The sequence below is a fragment of the Microchirus variegatus genome (assembly GCF_963457635.1).
Source record: "Microchirus variegatus genome assembly, chromosome: 5".
NCBI classification, from domain to species: domain Eukaryota; kingdom Metazoa; phylum Chordata; class Actinopteri; order Pleuronectiformes; family Soleidae; genus Microchirus; species Microchirus variegatus.
The window spans coordinates 19898279-19922854 of record NC_139806.1 but is presented as its reverse complement, the minus strand read 5'-3'; positions in this window follow the sequence as shown (position 1 = coordinate 19922854).

The following is a 24576-nucleotide window of genomic DNA, read 5'->3' as shown; positions in this document are numbered from 1 at the left end:
ATACAGAGGGGGAAACAATGAATTACATTTATTCGTGTTACTGTTATTGAGTAGGTTTTTTTGGAAATACTGTACTTGCGTAAAATAATAATAATAATAATAACGAGGACAGGTGAATTGGCGTTAATTAAGGTCCCTGAGTGAGTGAGAAGGTTAAAGCATTTGTGACCTTTGACCCATTTTGACTGACACATTATGTGTTTACATATTTTATTTTGTCAGCACTTTAATTTGTATAGCTTTGAATTTAATTAAAAACTAAGTGAGATTTGTGTCTCCTTGTCCTTTTTGCACGACAAGAAAGAACCGCAAACTTGTTAAAAAAGAGTAACTAAGTAACTTTTACTCTGAGTACATTATAAACAAGCTCCTTTTTTTAACTTTAACTTGAGGACATTTTTAGACGAGTATTTTTACTTGAACTTAAGTAAAATTTTATCAAACTAGCGGTACCTTTACTTAAAGGTGCATTATGTAATACATATAAACCAACTGGCCACAAAATCCTCCTAATATGTCACAGAGACTCTGGAATAATGTTCATATAACAAACTGAACTCACCAACAACAACAGTACAAACAAAATATTTGCATTACAAAAAATATTTTGCAGACTGCAAATCATGTTTATGTTTTGAAATCATGTTTTGGCATGTGGCGCCCCCTACCGCCATCTACCAATCATTGCAGTCAGTAGAATCTCAGCTGCCGAGCAACCACGGGTTGCCAGTTACGTCAGAAAACAAAACCCAAAAGACCTCGGTATTTTAAATTTGAATGTAGTAACAGTTTTTGGCCACATTCTTACATTTGGCACCTTTAAGTAGTAGAATATTTATATTCTATAATAATTTATATTCTATATTACTATATACTCTGTGGTTACTCGAATATTGAACATGAACGCGAAACAAAAAATACAAACGCAAAACAAAAAACACAAACGCAAATCACAAAACACAAAACACAAATGCAAATCAAAGAACACAAACACAAAAGCAGAAAACACAAAAACCGTAATTAAAAAACGGAAAAGACAGTTACCTGCGATCTACCAGGGTCATTGCTCTTTGGACGGATGCACAGTCCATGTTTTGAACATCCATATGTGTATGCTTATTATGCATGTTATTTTGGGTAACATGTTGTAGTGCTTCCGTTCAGGGTCACTGTTGAATATGGGGCTGTTTTCGCTCAAGGAGCTACTGAAGATGACAGTAACCGATGTCCGTCACATATGCAGGCTGACATCTAAAACTCCTGCCTGTGATTTGCGTTTGTGTTTTTCACCTAAGGGCCACCGTAGCTTATTTAGCATTGTGTGAACTCATATGACAATGATTTGAATGTAATGGAGAATTATTTATATTAAAAAGTTATTTAAAGTTGATTTAAAGTTGGAGTAGAACCTTGGTGGCTTAAATGTGTTATTAACTTCAATGATTATTGTTTGCTGTAGTTTAAATACAACACTAAAACGTAAGGTTCAGACAAAAGGCAACAGCACACATGTTTTTCATTTTTCTCTTTTTAAAAGCAAAATAATTAAAATGTTGGGTGAGTGTATGATGTGTCACCACCTCAACAGCCCAGATAAATGTCTCACTAATAACTCACCACTCTGCACACTCACTTCCTCGAAGAGGAGAAGAAGAGGAAAAAAATGTGTACGAACAGATAGATCCGTCATAAGTCATCCCAAGGAATTGTGAAAGTAAGCCATTAACGCCTGTCAAAAATGATTAATTTTCAAAAGAAATAAAAACGTACGTTTTCTCACACTTTTTTACAATATCAGTCATATTTTCTATAAACAAAAGAATGGAAAAAGCTGCCTCACGATGAGGAAAAAAACATGTTTACAAGTAGATGAAAAGATAATGTCATCTTTAGAAACATAATGGAGGACAGCGTATGTTTAAGTACAACCATATGTTGTATTGTATTTCAGTTTGTCTGAATAACTATGTAATGGAAAACAGCAGGAGACCTCATGTTAGGTGCTTTGCATTTGACATCGACTGGTGGTTACTAACAATGGAAAAACTTAATCTTCACACAGAATTAATATATTTTGAACGGCTTTGGTGTTAAAACAGTACTTGGAAGAAAACGATTGTCGTTGCTCAGTGACCAAATAATAATAAAGAAAATACATGCAAAATGGCTTTTAAGCAACGAGAATTTAGTTGTAGGGTTGCAACATTTAAATGATTAATATGTAATGATTAAATCTGCAACTGCTTTGATCAGTGATTCATCGGTTTGAGTTTTAGTTTTAATAATAAGTTCTAATTTCAACTTCTTAAATGTCTTTCCTCTGACCGTTAACTGAAATATTTGTTTTGTAGACAAATCAAGACACTTTTTTGTGATAGTTTATTGATTTATCTACTTGATTAATCATGAAAAGGTGAAACATTATAATAGGGTGCACAAAGATACAGGAAATCATAATAATAATGAAACACAGATCATTACCAACTCATGGCATTATGATAAGTTAATCATTAACGTTTAACGTTTTAACTAAGAATCAAAACATGAATGAAAATAAAGAATTACTTCTAATTGCAGCCACTTAAAACACAGTGAGTTGGGATTATTTGTGATTTCTAAACGTGTCAATTCCACATCATTGAGGAGAGCAGATGTCACCATTTTTTGAACATCTATTCATTGTTATAAGACATTCCTCTGCCATCTGTTTTGTGGTCATTAAGTTCTGTTTGCACTTTAAATTCTGCCTTGCTGTCTTGGTTTGTTCTGGGACTTTTTTTTGAAGTTATGCTAATGAAAATTCAGACTGAAGGTTTTACTCAGAGAATGTAAATCCGCAGCTGTGATGTTCCTTTTGCTATTCTGACATAAAATACTTCTGCAGAAATCATCATTAACTTATTTTGGGATTTTTGTTTACAACGTTCTCTTTCGTGCCATCGTGCCAATAAAAGCCCCCAGAGGAATCGTAATTGGAGCATCTGTGTCAACGCATGTTTTGGTGAGCAATCAAGCTTCAGCGCTACAAAGGTTAATCAGAGCATGGATTATATCCAAACTGACTTGGGTGCAAACAAAAGTCCCTCACTTCAAAGCTAAAGCGAACATTAATGAGGGAATATGTTTCAAAGTGTTTTGCTGATTACGCTGCTTATCCAAATGAGGAGTGGGACCTTCCAAAAGAGGAAGCCATTTATCTGTGCGGGGACAGCAGAGCAGGTCTGGAGAGGCTCACTGTGCTTCCCTTATCACAAAAGACTTGTGGAGATTCAGTACATAATGGCACTCATTTGATTTTGACTGTCTAGTGTCATCTGTTGCCCCTATTAGTTTTATATATTCAGAGTGTTTGACCGATGTGATTTTTTTTTTTTTGCAATTTACACATGCAGGCAGACTGTGAAAAGGGCAAGCTGGAGGAGTCGCTTGGCTCGCTGTGGAGGAGTTGTCAATAACAGCGTGAAAGGCTGTCACCCCCGTGACTAGCAGAGAATATTTCCATGAAATATTCTCCAGCTTCAGAATCATAAACCACATGCCTGTTCTGTCCCCGAGCAACAGCGTGCTGTGATCATACACAGGCTCTCTGTCAGTGCAGAAATCATTACCACAACTGTGCTTCTAAAAAAAGATGAAAGACTGCATCTGGAGCAGAGAGGTGGCCTTCAGCAGGTCTGGTGCACCATTGCGTGCTATCTGCTCCATCGTCTGAAACCTCAAGGTGAAGAGGATGAACAGAAACACATGTGACCTGGGAGTGATTTCACACTGCAGAGCCAGGTCAGGTCAGTCTCCGTCTTCCTTTGTTTCAGGATGGTTCTTTGAACCCAGAGGCCAAAGCCTGCTAACTCCATCATAAACACAACATGAATCTTTCAAGCCATTGTGGTATGTGGCCAGAATATTTCAAGGGCTAATATTTTCACATTTGTAACACTAGAAGATGTTACTATAACTCACAGTGTTGTAAATCACCCCACCTGTGACTCTAAAATGTTAGTAGATATTGATGGATTTTAAAGTGCTAACACATAAAAAAAAATATGAAACCACTTTATTTTACACCTCTTGCAAGTTTGAATTCAGTCCGCACTGAAACACCATTATCCAGACACAGGGCCTGTACACGCGAGAATGGGTTTCGGAGAATCCACAAAATCTACTTTTCTTGCCCTTTAATGCTAAAATGGTTCCCTGAGTGAAAAGATCTCAAAACCTTTGTGTTTTTCGCATATAGGAATAATGCACAACTTTTCAAAGCAATCATCATATCCCACTAGCATTATGCGCATGCTCGTTGACTTCTTCATCGTTGCTTCTGATGTCTTTCTGTGGCAGCATTACAGCACCACATACAGGCTTGGACTATATACAGTGTTCAGAGTAGTTTTGGGGGATTTGTGTGTATGAAGACATTCCTTGAAACAATGCCAGGTTTAGGAGAACTCTTATTTAAGAACAACAAAAGAAAAAAGATCATAATCGGGAAAGTTCTGTTTCTGTGTCAGCTCTAATGCAGATCGGATGTTCCCTACACAACTCAAACATGTTTCACGACTGTGTTAATGAATTGACAGACTCTGCTGAACTGAAAGGTGTAATTTTCAGCCACTACAGGAAATTAAAAAACGACCTACCCCAGAGCCTGGCTCTGTGTGTTCCAAGTTTGGCATGAATGATGATTGTTTCTGTCCCTCACCCGCTGCCACGGCAGTCCCACCAGATGTGTTAGTATTTAGCACCGACTGAACATAGTTGTCTCTTTTTTTGTTATTTTTCTATGCAAGAAAGTCAGCTTTTATTTAACTGTCAAAATTACGTTTTTAAAACCGTTTAATGCCTGGGCCACACTGGATGCATGTGTTGTGCTTGATGGTTGTGATGCTGATCTACTGCGTCTCACACACATCTGTTGCTCACACACAGAGTGTGACTGCTGCGTGCCTACTGCTGAGCTGCTGCCATGTTTTACACAGGGTTTTTTTTTCTTTAAAAAAAAGGTCAGAAATAATATAATTTCAATGCCTGTGTATAAAAACGAAATGTCTGGAATACATTTAAATAGTTTCTCTTACTTTGAAATGGGTACAGAAATTGTTCCAAGTATTTATGTGTGTAATATATTTAACAGATTTATACATAAAGATTATTTTAACGTCGTCTCTGCTTTGATCCACAAGCAGAGACAATAAGTTTGACTTTGTGTGTGGCTGCTCTAATCTGTTAACATATAAAGCATGAAAAGCAAGACACGTCTGTCCCGATTTGGTCCTTCTGACAATTGCGAGTTTAGGCTGATTTGAACAGATCATCTGACCAAATTATCCTGTTGTGTGAGGGATTAACGTATGACGTATCAAGTCTTCTTTTTTTTTTTTTTTTTTTAATCGAATGAACAGAGATTGGGGAGTGAGCAGAACCCCGCCATAACCAATGAGAGTGGGTTGATTTGGTAATGTATTTTGCATACTTTTAGTTTAGAGCCCTCTTTCTTGACCGGATCATCCAGTCTGTGCTTTCTCAGGATTAAAACATTGATTTTTAGGATCTCAGTGAGATTATAACTCTCCCATGCATTCCTGACCACTCCCAGGCGTGTTTCATCTGTGGCCAGTTACCCATCAACATATAACTACAATAACTTATCATAAGATGTAGCTTTAACACATGGTAAGTCTGCTGCTAGGAGTCTCTCAATCAAAACAATAAAAAAAAAGACCTATTTTGATGACATTGGGAAGTAGCATGGGATCATGGGTTGTGCTGTTGTCTTGTTTTGTTCCCCTGTGCATTAACTTTACAAAGAGCATCATCGTGATCCATTTGTAGAAAATACACACAATAAAATGACAAAAAAACATAAGGACAACACATTGCCCAGCTGACAGTACTCCCTGGACAGCTCGCCAGTCCATCATAGGGCAAACATACAACCATTCACACTCACAGGGGGATGTCAGTCAGGCCAAATAAGTGAAAACATCCGTGCATTAGGGGCATAAGTGTGGTCAGATTTTTATCTGGTATGTCCAGAATGGGGCCCACGGTTGGTGTAGTGGTTCGCACTCTTGCCTTTGCAGCAAGAAGACCCGGGTTCCCTGGGTTCAAGGGCCTTTCTGCATGGAGTTGCATGTTCTCCTCGTGTGTGCGTGGGTTTTCTCCGGGTTCTCCGGCTTCCTCCCACAGTCCAAAAACATGCGATATGGGGATTAGGTGAATTGGACACTCTAAATTGACCGTTGATGTGAGAGTTAGAGTGAATGGTTGTTTGTCTCTATATGTGGCCCTGTGATGGACTGTCGAACTGTCCAGGGTGTACCCTGCTTATTGCCCAATGTCAGCTGAGATAGGCACAGCACCCACTGCGACCCTCTGTTAGAGGATAAAGAGGTAGATAATGGATGGATGGATAGATATCCAGAATGACTTATCATTTAAAAATGTATTTCCATGCAAAAAGCTTTTTAACACGTTTCCCACATCTGTAATATCAGAAAATGTGATCACAAGTCTCTTGCATGTTGTTGTTTGCGGTTAAGGTTAGGGTAACGTGATGATTAAAAAAAACAACTGTTTATAATGATATTTAATACCAAAACTGCTCATCCATAACACATATGAATGTTTGTCATTTTATTGATTTGATGAATTACATGACAACCTAAATGAACCCATAATATGTTTAGGAAAAGGGTTGTTTGAGACTTGACTGGTTCTCTTTCATATCTCTGTTTCTGTCCTTCAGCATCTCTGATATTACTTTCGTCTGCCGTATGTAATTGTGTTATCTCTGTGGAGCCCTTCCTTTCCCAGCTGGTTGGCAGATGCCAGCATTTAATTGTTTGATGAAAGGCATCTAATTAAGAGGAAACATGTAGGTCCTGATGTTAACATTTGTGTCCTGGCAACTCTGGTGGTCGCTGGAGTCTGCTGCACAGCACACTCTCATAGTGCGGGGAAGTCGGCATAGCCCTCTGAGACATGGCTGTGGCTCAATATTAATTCCTGTAGTCATTAATGGCCTTTTCACAAAGACTTTCATATATTGTTTTAATAAGGGAACGGAGATGACGTAAAGAGGGAGCAACGTTCTGTCTGCTCATAAGGGAGGGGAGACCAAAAAGGTTTCCATTGTCTCAAATGAAGTTGGCAAGTGGTTTACTTGGATTCTCTCAGCATAGTGTCATTTGTGAGTATTATATTGATAACCTGCATTCAGCCGCCCTTGTGTTTGTCTGCTGCAAAAAGAAATGATGCCATATGTAACCAAGGCCAAAGGGAATAACATTTCAGCCAGACAGTTAAGTGAATCACCAACTGTGTTGCATGTGAAGTGTACATTTGCGTGACTTTTTGTTTATTGCCCACATTCAGCTTCGTGACTGTCCTCCATATTTGTGCCAAGTCTGAGGCCACATTCCTAAATCTCCCCATTTTCTTGGTTGAGAAATTGACTTGTTTTTCTCCCTTGGATTCTTCTGGTCCATTTCACATCCACGATACAGTATGTCCTGGGACATGTATGTTATATAAATACACCACTCAGCCCGTGTGTCGCATGAAGGATAAGTAATCTTAACTTCGACTGCCAGGTTTGGATCCTTTTCCTTCCAGGAAAAGATTCTTCATCTTCCAGTAATAATATTCTCATTTTATTGGAAATATTATAGAATTGGTTATGTCTAACTTTTTATTTGGTGCTATTGTATCCACAGAGGACACAAGAGAAATACACGCAGATTATATTCTTTAATTATAATTTTTTTTTGTAACACCTTTGCCCTGAAGTTGCTCAACTTAACCAGGATTTCTATATCTCTTTCTCTCTAAACTGGATGTTTATTTGCATGTGTCTAAACTGTGAATTCTAGCGATGGTAAAGAAATGAACTTCACATATGCATATCACAGACGAGATTTGTAGCCTCATCCCTGTAGATTATTCCTGCTCTACACTCCGTCATTGTCAAATGTGCCTGATATCGTTGCATCATTCTTGTATTCTCATGTGTGCACAATGTCCCAGACTGGAATTTACAGTTGAGAAATATCAGATGTTGTCTGATCAAATGTCGATCTTGGCTGTCGCTTCAACGCTGACACTGCTGAACCTGACGCTCAGAAAAATACAGATGTGTCTCGCTCAAGAACACAAACCATTCACTTATGAAATCTGCAAATTGATAATAATTACCTATCAGCTTAGTTGGATGCACAAAATAGGGAATGAAGGAAAAAGCCAGCAAAAGGTTTAAGCAGTTAAAATCAATATTGAATGATTTGTACATATATTCTCCAGCAATACATGCAAATAACAGATTATAATAAAGATTGCTTATTGAAAGTGTACTATCGACATTTTTTAAGACCAAAAAGAAGCACACAATTGTATTTTGAATCTAAAACATATAAAAAATATATAATAGTTGAGATAAAAATTGTTTGAAAGACCACATTCTTAATTACCCACCCCTTCATTCCACAAGAAAAGGGTTCATCACACAAGTTACAGATTTTATATTTTTACATTTTAGTAGTAGTATTTTTCCAATTTTCTAAATAAAACTGTTCATAATGTCTTTGTGGTTTCCAAATGGATGTGTAGGTCTCACTTGCACACTTTTGGATCCATGTGTTGTGTTTGGCATGCTGACCAAGCACGTAAATGTGTTTGGCAGATCCATCGTGGAGTTCTGTGACTCATTCACATCAAGTCTTACATGTTAAGGTTGAAGAGGTAAACTCTCAGCTGGTTTACAATTTGTCAAATGTGTCCGTGCCAATAGCTCCCTTTAATTTTATGGCTGTGCAAACCAAATTTGCAGGAAGGCCCTCTGAAGACTTATGCAAACTTAAACGGGCCAGACCTTAAAAACTATCTATCTTTGTTATATTTGCTCTGTACTCTCAAGTGTCAGAGTGTGGCCACCTACAGCAGACACCCAGTGTAAAATGGAAGACCTCAAAGTGAAGATGCACAAATACTTGCTGAGTTTTTTTTCCAGATTAAAGATGAAAATCTTGGGGAGAACATGCAATCTCCACACAGAAAGGCCTGCGATCGAACGGGGATCCGAACCAGTGACCTTCTGGCTGTGAGGCAACAGGGTTGAGATTGTTTGGCATCTTTAAAACGTTTAGTAAACACTGGTCTGGACTAATCATACATCAGCAAAGTAATTCATCTTTTCTTTTGATGATTCTTGGCCCTGTAATGGACTGGCAACCTGTTCAGGGCAATCCTCCCATTACCCTCACAGGATAAGTGGTCGATAGGATAATGGGTTTTTTGGTGTTTGTGGCAAGTCTTGTTAGCCCATCTCTGTGGACTATAGGTGGGGGGACACAAATGGAATCTTGTGTTGGAATTCTGATCCACTAACACATCATTGGCACTTAGTTTACTTTAGATTAATACATGCATTTGTATCATGGGCAATGTACAAAAGAAATTCATCTCAGCAATTGGAAAGGTACTTCATACCAGATTTATCCACTCGCTAATTTCCATCTGTAGTCCCTGACCTGGTGAACAGACACACAAAATATAGAGCATGCATGTATGCACACAGATACAGAATATAAGATAAAGCTCATGGAACCTGTGTGCTTTAAATGGTTATCTTACATGCAGTAAATAGTATAACCTTTGCTTGGGGTTATGAAAACGGGGTTTATAAAGTACACTCTTGGAAATAAAAGTGCTAAGTAGAACCATATTAGGTTCTTCGGCCTATGTCCTTCCAGGTAGAACCACCATGAGTGTAACCAAGAACCCTTTTAAAACCCTTTATTCAGGAAAAGGGTTTTAAAGAGTTCTCTGGATCAAAATGGTTCTTACTGGAACCATTAGTGTTACCAACGGAAAACAACGAACGAGACGTGAACGAGACGTGAACGAGACTCTGAAAAAAGGAATTTGATCTAATAGTGCACTATTGTTTACCACAAGTTTGTGGTTTGATTATATCTGTGTTTTTAATTATTTTTACAATGCAATATTGCATTTGCTAGTCTGAGCAGTTTTAGATTAAGATATCGAAACCGTATCGATATCGTGGCCCAAAAACCGTGATGCATACCGAAGCGTGGGAAAACTGCACCGTTGCATCCCTATTAGTCATTGTTTGTTCCTATTAGTGCGTTAACTCATCTCTGTGCTGCATTCTGCAATGATGGTTAACACATTTTGAATGAATAAACCAAACAGAAACCTATCATTCATGTTAGACTTTCTTCATTTGTTAGTCATTGAAAAAGTACGACTGGCTGACATGTCTTTGAACCACTGCTGTGCATTAGCCAGCTCATCCAAGGAAAAGATTTGGTGAAAAAATGTATCCGTCTATCTGATTTGGGACTGAGTTGACATGCAACTATACATATACCGTAGACTTGCAAGTCTAGTAACAGATAACTGTTCCTTTACAATCCAGACATAGTTGCTCATGTGTTTGCGTCCGTTTTAATTAGCATAACCACGTTTATCTTGTCTGTATCTGAGAAACGTGCGTAGTTGCTGACTGCGCCAAGGAACTTACTGCGACACATCTGGCTTGTCAGCGTAGCCGTGCTGCACCAAAGCCAGGCAGCTTTCAAAATTCTGGCGCTCATGGGACCTCGGTACGCTTTAACAGACAATTGTTAACAGCACTGGCATGTTTCAGACAACAGTGTCTCTAAGACTGGGAGGAGGTGTTCAGACAGCTACAATTAAGAGTCCCATCTGAAGAGTGATCATCGTTTCAGTGCCACTTTCCCACAGCCTGTCCCCTGTCCACTGGGACTGCTGATGCTATCTACTCTCAAGTGTTTACCGAAAATGTTAAAAGAAAAACAACAAGAGGAACAAAATAATGTGCACCACGTGAGAATAAAAACATGGGACCACACCATAATGAGGCTGTCGTATGTCATCTGTAAAGTACCAGGTGTTCATTAAGGTTTAACTTAAGAAGCGATGGTTAGATGCCACACAAGTTCATATTATCTACAAACTGATACAAGTGGAGCTAATCCAAACACTGACCCACCCTGTGATTGAATATAATTACAGATGGCCTTCCTGACATCTCATTCACTCGAGTGTAGTCACAGTCATATTTCAACCTAAGTAATATTAAAAAAAGAATAAAGGTTAAAGTGTCTCTTGTCCATTTGCTTGGAGCTACTGAATATGCGTGATACACAAACTCCTTTTTATGGATTACTGTTTTGTCCGTCAGCTCACACTGACCATAATGTTGAGGTAAGATTGGGTTCAGCTCAGATCAAGAGGTCACATCCTTCAGTATTTGTCAAGTTGATGTACTGCTGGCAGCTTAATTGAAAGGCTGGAGGTTGTCGGGCTGGCAACACAAGCACTTTACAGAGAGTTGTTTTCTTTGGGTGCATGGTGAATCTTGAACTGCATATTTTTTCTTTTTCCTGTATGGATTTCACATTTGCATGGAAAAATCTTTCTTGTGTGTTTGGATTTCCATTGTGTGGACAACATAAAGGGCTCTGGGATGGGATGTGGGAAAAGGGAGTGTGCAGTTTGCCTAAGTGCATGTTTTGATGTCTGTTCGACAGCGTTGGTCAGTGGCTGATGTCAGTACATACACAAAGTTAACAGCCATCCTCTTTCCTACTCTTAAATTCACTGAGGGAAACCAGTGAAAGACTGCTACTGCAGATATCCCACAATATAAAAATGTGGAGCCCTTCCAGGACACACAATGTTCAATCATTATGCGAGTCCTGGAGCAGTTTAAACAACTGAAGCATTAAACATTTGTGGTTGCAATGATATAAAATAACTTGAAAGCTTCAAATTGATCAGGAATCTCTGTAATGTGGACTCCGAACGTGCTTGGCCTTTAATTTGAAAATAAGGGCTGATTTTCATATCTCAGTGGTTTCTTAAATACTGTTTTGAAAGGAAGTATCTCAGTCATATGATTTATCCCGACAAATTGTGGTTACGGACAAATTGGGCAAACAATTACCATGTTACTTTTACAGAAGTGTTTTTTTTTTTTTGTTTTTTTTTTCAAAATGGAAATTAGTGTCTGCTCAAAATGTATCCACTTTTATCCTCAGTGCTAATTATTTACAAAAAGCTCAGATTTTCCCATGGCTGTTTTTCAGCTTAGTGCCACAGACACTAAATCAAATGTGGCATTGGCACTCAATTAAACAAAGCCAATAAATAATCTTTTAAATATGTGCATTAGTCTTCCACGGTCGTCACTGCCTTGGCTCAAACGCTCGCTCTAGTTGAATAAATCTTTCTGCGGCTAGGCCTCATGGAAGACAGAGAGACTTCCTGCTTCTGCTGAGCATGAGAAGTACCTGAGCACTTTATCACCTCATCAAGTCTGCTTCATGACCTTAGCTCAAGTCTTTGACAAATGCAGGGTGTTGTCTCCAGATTAAACTTCCTAAAAGGCTGGCACACTTACTCTCCCCATTCTTCTCTGGGTTTCCCACTTTATTGCTTTTTCTGGCTTCTTTTTCGTTGTTGCACAAATGTCCTGAGTATGAGGTGTTTAATAAGTGTCCACATTTCCTCTGTAAGAGGAAATAATAAATCCCCACTCACTATTTCAATAAACAAAATGTACTACTCTCCCTTGACAGCTAATGAGGGAGAAGTGTGTTTGGCACATGCACGTAAGAGTGATATGCCAGACATAGACTGTTTCTTGGCATCAACCAAGGCAGTTATAATTTTACTTGACACGTAGAAAGTGAGCGTGAGAGTTTTTTTTCTGGGTAATAATAGGAACTGACCTTCTGGTCATTGACAAAATATTTGAGCATGAGCTAAAGAAACGTTGAGCTTGAGGCAAATGTCATCGGTCCTGTTGCTCCCACTCATCTCAGTACATATGCCATAGCTCACCTGCAGAGAGAGAAGTAATGATTAATCCTGATGACATAAGTATGAGCTTGTTGGCATGAATGATTGAAACACCCATCACATCACTGTGAATGGTATTGTCTCCATGGGCTAAATAAAGCCATCCTGGTTCTTGTTACACACACACACACACGTTATCTGAGCGATTATAGTTTCTACAACAGATGAGAGTTTTCAACAAGGATAACTGGACAGAACAACTTGTCAGATTACTGTGTGTGTGTGTGTGTGTGTGTGTGTGTGTGTGTGTGTGTGTGTGTGTGTGTGTGTGTGTGTGTGTGTGTGTGTGTGTGTGTGTGTGTGTGTGTGTGTGTGTGTGTGTGTGTGTGTGTGTGTGTGTGTGTGTGTGTGTGTGTGTGTGTGTGTGTGTGTGTGTCCATGCTGAATATAAATCAAGCAAAATTAGAATTACTATACATACTCCAGAAAGCAATAACAATTCCTGCTCAATATGATAGTGAGGCACTTAAGTTCTATCAACAAATTATTTTTAAAGCAGAAGTATCAGAATATTGTATTATTGTTTATATACTGGATTATTTCGATTTAAGCACACATGACATAGCTATCCCTTACATAGGCTGCTTGTCAGATGAGAGTTTTGTGCAACTGCTGATGTCACATAATTGTACTGTAGAAAATTACACTTTTCACTCTGAGATTTTAGGATGGAATGTAGTGAAGTAACATAAAATGAAATTACAAGCGATTCGAAATTACAGCACTTGGGGCACATTTAGTTTACTGAAGCGTCTATCGCAATGACTGTTATTAAATCATACAATAACCAGGTGTGAGTCAAAACAATCAGTTGCATTTCTCTCCTAGCATTCCTCTGTTCTTGCCCCTTTCCACTGGGAGGTGGATAAGAGAATTAGTGTCATCCTCAAAGACTTTGCAGCTAGACTCCCAGTCACAGAACCAGCGACTGGCAGCAGCAGTATCATCGGTCAATTCCTGACCCAAGTGCAAAAGACAATAGAAAATTTGACATGGGAACGTCTCAATTGTCAGTTTCTCCAACACTGAACACCACTCGTCAGATCAGAGAGGGGATCCCCAGCTCTAACCTTGGAGACTCGCATAGAGAAGGGAACTGCCTCTCATCCTGTTTTTCCTTTTCCTGTCCACAGGAAGACCACAGCCAGGGATCCCCGTGCTTCCTGAACGTGGAAAATGGTGGTGATCATGTCGTTCTTGCAGATAATGACTGACAGTTTCTCAACACGAGGGAAGAATAATTTCCATGAGGGTAAGCAAGAAGCTCCATTACAAAACACAACCATACCATGTTCACTTGAGCTCACTTTTAAGGTGCTGACACTTTCAAGAAGCATCTCAATTTGTAGGAATGGCTGATATATGTCATAGATAAATCTGCTAATCAGCAATGATATGTCAAAGCAATGTTGTTTGGGTTTTTTGTGCCACCCACATTCTGTATTTTACTGTTTTACCCTTCATTGTGCTGTCAGCAGTCCCCAGTCGTGATCAGATTTAGTGGTGTGCCCAGTATGATGGTACATTATGTCTGGCTGTGTTATGATTTAAAAAAAGACACCTAGCATTGGCATGGTATTTTTGATGTAAAAATTGCAGTGGTGGACGTGGACCCTACGCGGACAAACGGGAGCACATTTCAAATTTGAGTCCGCACAAACCTTTTTGTGCCAACTGCTCATGCTCCCTGTAGTACAACATTTTCTTGTCCAGTTGGTGGCGCACTCATATTTTGGACAAAAGTGACAATAACCATGGAAACTTGCTTGTGGTGATGTAGTCATGCCATGATGTAGTCAGTATCAATGCAGCTGTCTCCATAACACTCTCCTATTCTTGGCTTCTATCACTTGTCAGGAAACTGTTTTTGTGTTTTGAGGGTTGAGCGTAAACGAGAGAGCTGACAGGAAGGGGTGAGATTCTATAGCGCTACGGTTGCTGATGTCATGCAACCCCATCATGCAACACTCCAAAGCAAAACAATGCCATTTTGGCAGGAAGCTGCTACCTATAACCAGTAAGAGCCAGCTAATACGAAAAATCAAATGTAATCGGATGTGTTTATCCAGGGAAGGCGGTACATACACCCATTTTTAACATAAAATACATAATTTGAATAATTTACACAAAATTGGACCTGGATCAGTGAATAATATTACAAAAAAAAGTGGTTTAAAAGTTTAGTTATTCTTGAAACACCCCAGTGTGTACATAGCTTTCAATCTATGGTGTCTCCCTCATGACGTTTGTTAACAGAAAATACATTTTCACAACTGGTGTGTGTTCTTTGTGTTTTCTTATCACATCTCTAACTAATCTTCAGCCGAGCCCTCAACTCAGGATTTCACTTTGTTTTTTTGGAAAGTCTTCATTCGTCCTATCTCCTCATCATCTATTTGCACTGGACTCCACTGCCGTCTGTAGATATTGGCCAAATAAAAACATAGCTTTCATCCTACCAGGGGGTCAGTTCAACGGTCAGGTCACAGGGGTGGACACAAACATCCCACCCCTTCAACCTAGTTCTCCTCGCACTTTCTCTTCCAAGACCCATATAAACCCCACACCCTGCAGCCTCCCACAGTCCTAAACTGTGTGATGCAGGAGCACAAAAAAGGAAGCAGGGCTGCCTGACCACTGGGGTTCTTTCTTTTGTCTTATCAAAGTTGGCATTCTTACTCCAGGCTTGGGCCTGCTGTGTACTGCAAGGGGGCAACTGCAGTGGCTTAGGCCACTGGTGGCACCTGTCTCCTCTTCAGCGCCAGGCCGGGGAGACTGGCCTGCTTGCTTTTATCCCTGTGCTAATTATTTTCAAAGCAGCCAGGATTTATATCTCACTCATGCAGGCGCCAGTGGCACCACAGCTCACCCAGGAAGCAGCTTTTCAGGCTTTTCTCTCTTGCTTGGTCGCCAGAGATTGTCGCCATGGACATGAGCAGCGCTCAGGCACCACAGAAGCATCTGGCCAGCTGGTTGGATTTGGATAGTTTCCAGATTGGGTTTGCTTCAGTACATTCACAAACAGGGTTGGGTTAGATGACTGTGAAATGCAGTTACCGAGTAACAGATTGTGTGATAATGTGCCATATTTACTGATTAGCTTGATCCATATGATTACATAAACAGTTAAGTAATTCGAATACTATTTTTTGAACACAACAGAAACTACAACAGAGACTTAATGTTCTGACATCAAGTATGTGAGATGTACATTAAAGTCTCAAAAAGTTGTATTAATAATAAAGATGCTTCTGAAACTACAGGTTACTGGAATATACATATAACACTCCTGCTTACATATAAATAGCTCATAGACTGTGAGTAGAAATGGATGTAGGCTTCTAGTTTGAAAAGTGTAGTAGGCCAGAAGTAGCAGTTAGCCGCCAGGGGGCGACTCCTCCGGTTGCATAAAGAATGTCATTTGAATGTAGGTGTGTGGGAAAATGAGTCACTACCTCTCACTTGATTTATAATGTCAAACATTTTCCTGAGGAATGAATGGTCTCAATCGGTAGTTTCAGCTCTTCAATAGAACATTATGTCAATTTTATATATTATGTTCCCGCTTTTAGGAAAATACAAGATAAAGCACAGCATGTGTGGACACCAGTGTGATTGACAGCTAGTGTTGTTGTCCAGCAGGTGTATGTTTGCATGTGAAACTGGTCCCAGTCACAAGAGTTTGTCACTTCGCATACAGTCAATGGACAACCATGAATAATTGTATCAAGACTGTTGGATTTCGCCAAGTTTTTGTTTTGTTTGTTTCAACTTCATCTCACAATAATGCAGCGTTGCCGTATTCTAAAATTGTTTACTGCTGTGACTGGAGGCATTAGAAAAGGTTCTCTAAAATCAAAGCCGTTTTAATTTTCTTGGCAGGTGCCCAGATTCTTTCCAAGCTGGTGCCACATCCAGGATGTTAAGTTTTCAATAGGTGACACATTATGGACCAGCAGACCGTAAAATACACAGAACTTAAACTGTGACCTGTTTGATACAGTAGCTTGTTCTCTCCTCTCTTTGTTTTGCACAGAAGTTGATCTGGATCATTAATTTTACGTGCTGCCCAGGGTTCTGTGTATTCTTTGATGTTTTCTGATACACTGCACTTAACATTCCCCGTGTACTTGTCATCACTCTCGAGTCTGACGTGACTGACAAATCAGTTGTATCCCATACAACAAGCACATATCTAAACACTGAGGACAATAAGGAGAAGGTATGTGTTTTTGGCTGTTTGCCATTCAACAGCAAAGCTAAGATAAGGTCTCCATTTGACGATGTTGCCCATGGTATGAGGCCAACTTGCTGGGGTTAGTGTGCTCTTGATTTAGGCAGCACAAACGCAGCCACGTCTACAGATTAATGGCCCAATCACCATCAATTTGGCTCTGCTGTATACAGAAGATATATGTTCTTTAAATGTTCCCCAACTGCACAATCGGTGCCAATGAAATCCCAAATTGTGGTACCTGAACTTGAACAGGAACTAAGTAAATGCATGAATGCTACAAATCAAACACTAAAAATTCCTTCTGCTTTAGCCTATTGCAGCCACACCTACCATTTTGGGCCGAATTCTCAGCAAAATTATTATTATTATTGCCGCAGTAAACCTTTTAAGCATTCTTCTGTCTCTGTGATCTGTGTTCAGCATTCCAAGCCCAGCCAAAAATCTTCAAGAGAAAGCTTAATATTGAATTTGTCCCACATTATACAAAGAGGGCGCTCTCCAAGTAGCTTTTGTGTCTTTCATGGGTGGAGCTGTGGTGACTGCAAATGAGTAGTTCTGTTGTAGGTTGGACCAAATGACTAACAGTCAAAATAAATACCACAAAAACCATACAGGTTCCTCACCAAATAATAATTTGAATCTCAGTCTGACAATGAAATAAAGTTCTCGGCTATTGTTTCATATTGAAATGTAATTGTCTTGTGATAAAAGTCTGATATATACTGTGGTCAAGCCGTTTTCCTAATTTTTTTCTTCTGAGTTTTAGTCATCATTGTGAAATGTTTACCCTTCCCAATCAGCCAGGACCATAAAGACATGTTTGTCTCTAATTGACTAACTGGCAGGAGTGCTGTTGCACCTTATTACCTACAGGTAAAAAAAAGCCTTAAAGTTATTCACTCTGCATCCCAAAGGAATTCCAGGAAAAACAAACCACCATGTTTGACCTTTGCAGAGACTCTTGTAGCAACAGGCTCCTCTTACGACTCATATCAGCTTCCACTGAAGCACAAACAAAGGCTCAGTAGTAGTAACCAAATAGACAAGTGGAGCAGAGGTTTGGCATAGACAGGGGGACGTAATGAACACGAGCCACATCCAGACTGCATTTAGACACATATTTTGACCAAAAACAATAAATAACAGATTTAACAGAGTTTCATATCCAGTACTAGTAGACAAGTGGTCTATTAAAAGCATCAGTATGATCGATAAAAGAAGCTCATATTTGAAATGAAAAAGTCAAAAGTTGATTTCAAATCTATCTTAATTTGTTCTGTGTCTTTCTGCACATGTTTTGTATTTTCTAGAAATAATATAAATGCCCGGTTTTACACTTAAATAACAACGTTTCTTGCTAACATGTCTGTAACTTGGCTCCACTTTGACAGAATTTTAAAATTGGACCTGTGTTCTGTTTTTTTGAGCCTTCAAGTATGAGGAGAAGGCAGTCAGACAGAATGCTGTCATCAGCTGAGGAAGTCAGAGCAGATCTGTGATAATTGATTTGAGAAGCAAAGATCCTAGAAACCCTGGCATCTGTGAATCATGGCCAAGTAAGAATCAGTTTATTGCGGCCAGACAGCGGAGATGTTGTGGTCAAGGGCTAGGCTAAACTCTCTGGGTGAAGGGTAGTGATCCCTGTGGTTGACTGAAAGAACAGTTACAGGAAGATTAAAAGGGGGCTTCAAGACAGAACATGATGAGGATTATAAAAAGCTGAAATAGAGATGTTTGTTTTACCACTAAATACTTTGCTCCATTTTAGATGCTTGACATTTTTGTGGAGCTCAATCAATAAAGGGGATGCAGACGAGAAGACTGTGGTTCAGTTTTGATCCTTGGTTTCAAGGTGCTGGGTCTGACCGAGCTCCAAAACAGGAAAACAAAATTCCTGTGTAATAATTAACCCAATTCTGTGTGTTTCACTGAACAATTTGTATGGGAAAATGTCAATCTAGAGAGGTGCAGTGGTGCTGATTTTTGTTTTGATCAAATGTTTACTATCTCATTCAGTGTGGTAACATTTTGGCAGGAGTTGCTCATTAGCATGATGCAGTACAGTTTGGGTAGGCAACATGTTTTTGGCGTTATTGCACAATATTTCCAAAGTAAGTGATCTGAGAGAGAACTTAAAATGTGATGGGACTTTGATCACAGGGCAGTTCTGGGAGACTCCTACTCGCTTTTTGACTAAGGTTAACTGTTCCAGCATTGGCAAAAGTTGCCTGTCCTACAAAACAACCTAAAAATAAAGGGAACGAAGTTCGACGCAAATAATTCCATGGCAATACAGAGACAGCATCTGTCCTTATCCTGTCCTTAAGTTATCATTATTAAAAAAAAAAGTTTAAAATCCGTCAATGGTGATAATTATCTCAATAAATCTTATAATTAAAACGTTTTGGACAAGAAGAAGTTAATTGTGATTTCAAGCCTCTTTACAGACAGAAAATTACATACTCTGTCTCAAGGTATGCTTCTGATCGATGTACAAAGCTGTCTTTCCACGAAGTGTAACAGTTAGGTCTGGTACGGTACGCTACATTTTTGCATTTAAAGTAGAAATAGTATCAAAGTAACCAACCCCAACTGTTCCATTTTTTGCTACCCTTCCCTTGGTGTACCACAGTAATGGTACGGTACAGACCATGGAGCTAGACCCACGACAGTCAGCTGATTGGCCACTGTTGGATGTACTCCGTTGTTGTCCGTCGTGTTGTTGTTGTTGTCGTGTTTGATAACGTTCGTTGTCGGCACACCAGTACAATGTCGCGCTATGTATCTCGCCGACGCGGCAATTGAGCACAGCCCACATCATCCCAAGTAGAGATACTGTTTATTTATTTATTTGTTTATTTCGGACATGTCAGTTAGAGCAACATCATCACACATCATCTTAGTTTGGCCGAAAGGGAAAGCGGGAGAAGCAAAAGTTTATCTAGTCCCGCCCCCATTACCCACGCAATACTTACGTAATAATACGTAACATGTTTCAGCAGCAGGGAGCAAACAGAGCTGCAGTCTAGCTCAGGACAGTCAACAGTCTACGTGTATGTCCATACATGTGTTCTTATTGATCCATCATGAGTGACAACAGTCTCGACTTGTTGCCTGGGCTGTCACAGTAGGGAAGGTCCTGCCCGGGCATTTGGGTTCGTCAGAGCCCGCACTCCTTGTTAGAACATTCTGTCAATTGCATTCAGTGACCAGCTTAGCAATTCCATCTTGGAGTAATTTTTTCTTCTTCTCTTCGTATTGTCTCGGCTACAGGATTCAGCTATTATACGTCTTACATGTTGACATTAGCACATTGCAGTGTCAGCTATTGTTTGGGTACAATTGTTTTCTTTTTTTTGGTTTTATTGTTTGTTTGCTTTTTCCTTCTCCCCTTTATCTCAACTGATTTATGTCTCTGAACTTTATCCACATTCCTCCTGGGTCATATAGTCATATTTACATACTTCTTTTTAAATACACTCTGTGTTGCTGATTTTCTGATCTCCTCATCTAAATTATTTCACTGTCTGACATCGGTAACCGACATGGTAAAGGACTTTAGTGTAGTTTTCGTACCTTTCTCTGCCTGAAACTCATGTTCCCTCTCAGATTGTGTCCCCTCCTCTGTCCCCTCCTGTTCTCAGTTGAAACTCGAGCCTGAAATAAATCTAAATCTAATACTTGTGCTAATTGTGCGAGGTCCCTTGGGTCCATGAATCTGCACCAATGCAATTCTGCGATTCTACTATCACACAGTCGAGCCTTGTTAAACAGAGTGACTTAATGTGGTGATTAACTGAATCTGCATCACTCGTGTCACAAGACATTACTTTGAAATTGAATATTGCATGTTGGTGTTTCTGTGAAAGGCACCCAAAATATTTACAATGATCCTGATCAGGAGCACCTCCTTCACCTCATATCAGTGTTGTGTTTACGCTGCAGAGAGCCATGTTACCCTCACTAGTCTCTCCCTCACTCAATCTGCTATCTTCGGCAAAAATTCTTAACACAGGCACCGAGGAGCCAATGACAAGCTGGTCACACAAGTATTATGTTTTATGTTTTCCCCATTGCTGTCTAATGTTTCACATTGAGTTTGGGACCATCAAGCAAACTGCAGCCCACAAAAGAATGGGCCCATTGATTCCCAGAGGAATAATTTTAGTGGAGGGAGTATTTAGCACAGGCCCAGCTAGAGAGAGCTATTAGCTGCTTCTCCAGCTCTGTGATCCATGACTGGAGAGACTCAGTGTGAGGAGAGAAAGAGGACCCTTGCCTGGCACCATATCCATCCTGATTTCACCCTAAAGGCAGTGATGAAGTCATGTTACATGGTCTCAGCCTTGTCATAATTTTACAACTAAAGCATATAACTTTGAGTAGTATAACTAACATAAGAGTATAACTAACATCTGAGTTTACAGCATTCTTTTCCCCTTGATATGGTGAAAGAAACACTAGAAACGGTCTGTTGGTTTAAAAAAAAAAAAAAAAGTTGGAGCACAAATATGACATAAGCAATATCAGTATGCAGGAAACCAATGCATTTGCTATAGAGTGTAAAGTGCACCCTCTGAAATTGAATTGAATCTCTCAATCTCAGGGCAGACTAAAGTGGTCCATCATTACCTCTGCTAAACTCACTCCCTTTCCCCATTTCAGCACCACACTGAGCTAAGATATCAGCTAACACATTATCCTCTTAGCTCTGGAGACTGATAGCCGGTGAGGGCCTCAAGCCAGGAGCAGCCATACAGGTCAGAGCATAAAACAGGCATCACTGCTACAACAATGGTTAATTATAAATTAACACAAAGCAGATTTTACTTGCTCATTGATTTATTGATGTGTTGCAAACGTTTCAAACTAAAAAAAAGAATTAAAAAAAACTTTATTCAGAACACATATATATATGATATAAGTGCTTTTCATGTACAGTAATTTTCTTTTCTTTTTTTCATTAAGTTACATAATGTTGTTGTTTCAGGTTTATAAAAAGCAGCAGATATGTAATTCAAATAGATGTAAGACTGTAAATTCAACATATTTGTCATTACAAATGGGTATTTTAAGTAATTATCTGTGAAGGACCCCAGTCCATTGTAGCACTGAAGTCTATCACTGAATATCAGGTGACATTATCCTGTCTCTGTTACCCACAATGACTGACTTCTTCAGGAACATTTGATTGTTTTTCTTGGCTCAGACCATTCTGTGTCAGCAGGGGAAGCCAAACCCACCAGGTTTTTACGATTAGGACAAAGTCAGGAGGGTTTTTTATTCCAAATGTCTTGCCAAGTAATTTTATATCACTTCAATAAACCATAAACCTGAACTTATGAAATTACATTAATAGCTGTCAAAGTTGAAGAAACAAAAGTACATAATATTTGAGAGATGTTTTACAAGCAAATCTGGCATTGCTCAGGCATCATGTTTTTCATCACAACTTGGAGGCTTTTTTATGTAATAGCCCTAAAAGTGAGATGTCATGCAGCTAAAAACATTACAGCAGCCCATGCTGGCAGAAGCCCAAGATGCACCTGCACTTTCAATTACTCAGCGAGTGTACTTCTCCTCACTTGTCTAGACACACAACACCTGCTGTACATTAATCTGTAATTGACTCGACTGCCGGATATTCCCAGTTAACAAGGCAACAACTGATTGCCACACCTTTCTCTCCTGCCAAGCAGCACCACGCTCCTCAGCTTGTGGCGTGGAGGACGCCTGGCGTGCTCAGCTTTGCATGTAACTAACTGATACCTGCCACGGAGTGTGTGGTTTGGGGCTCGGAGGGGAAAGCCAGGAAGGTGGCAGATCCGCTTCACACGAATTTGCCTTTTTGGCAGGGTCATCGTTGACCTAAATGAAACTAAACACCTTCCATACTGCTTCGCTGGAGGTTTGCAGTGTTTCTGGATGTGGTCCATGGGCTTGGTTCTCGTCAGTCGCTCTCCTCGAGACCCACACTGTGACGTTTCCATCGCACATCAGAGCTGGCTGTGAATTAAAAGGATCACAATTTTTAACGTGCACACTCACAGTTTAATGATCCCCCACCACCACCACATATTCGCCCAACTATGTTCTGGTAATTCAACTAGCACCAAATACAAATTGGAGCCGTAAAGCTCTTTGAAAAACATTAATTTAACACTCGACAGCTTCTTTTTGTTTGGCCTGTGTTTTAGTGGCATTACGTTTCGACAGGAAAACGGTGTTAAACATGTGTCCAACAACAAACCTGGAACAACAAACTGGTCAAGAAAGGAATGCTCAGCAAGATCTCAGCAGACAGCTGTGCACTCTTACAGCCATCAACACATTACTAATACTAATGTGTGGCTGGTATGTACACTTAGTTCAAATGACATATGTAGGTGATTTTATTGAAAACACACCTGTTTTATAATTCACTGTATTTTTTGGCTGGAGCTGTGGACTGCAGCCTCAGCACTATGTTTACTAAGTTCACTCAAAATGAATGGATGGATGTTTCCCTCTCCAGAACCGCAGTACTGTTTGAACAATTGTGCTAACATAAATGAAGTAAAGACTAATGATGTGATGTAACAACGCATGTCCTCATCCCCTCATGTCCAGCCTCTGGTCAGCTGTGAGTTCTCGTGCTAAATTGTGCTATTGTGTTTATAGGTCGTATTTTTAAGAATGCATTTTTTTGTCTTTTGATGTGTTGTTGAGACAAATTAAGATTCATTTATATTGCATTTTTAGTAGTGATATAAAGTAGCAATAATTGTGCAGAAGTCACAAAATAGACCGTCTAGATGACGATCATTTCTTTTTGTTCCTAAAAACGAGCCGAGTGAACTTTGAACTGTGGCATATTTCCAAATTTCACAAAATCAATCCGAATTTGCTCAGGTGTGTTCATATAGATGATGAAAATTACTTTTTTATCATCCGATTGCCTAGGCTGTGCTGAAAAAAAGGATATACAACACTCTATTGCACATTCTTGTAGCTTCTGTATACTGTACTTTTAAACATAAACAGATGTACACACAACAAAAAAGCAGATGAAATGCTCTGTGTTCTCAGGGTTTTTGGGACTTTAGGATGGGTATCAAAAGTTTATTGTTATTCAATCTAAAATTGTGATACTTGGGGAGTTAATGTCATCAGCATCAGCCAGTAAGCATGCAGCCTTCTGTTTGACCGGGATCTGGATTGGCTGCAAGAAGATGATCGAGTTTAACAAATTTTATCACAGTTATATAAAAACTAAAAATATATATATATATCAGGAATCGCTATCAAAGTCCAGATATTGATGTGATTATACTGTATGTTGATTATTAATATGATCTTGAATATTTTAAACAATATCAGCCTTAGTTAAGAGTGACACAAAAGACAAAAAAAAATCGACTTAAAACTGTATCTTATTTCATACCTTTAAATGC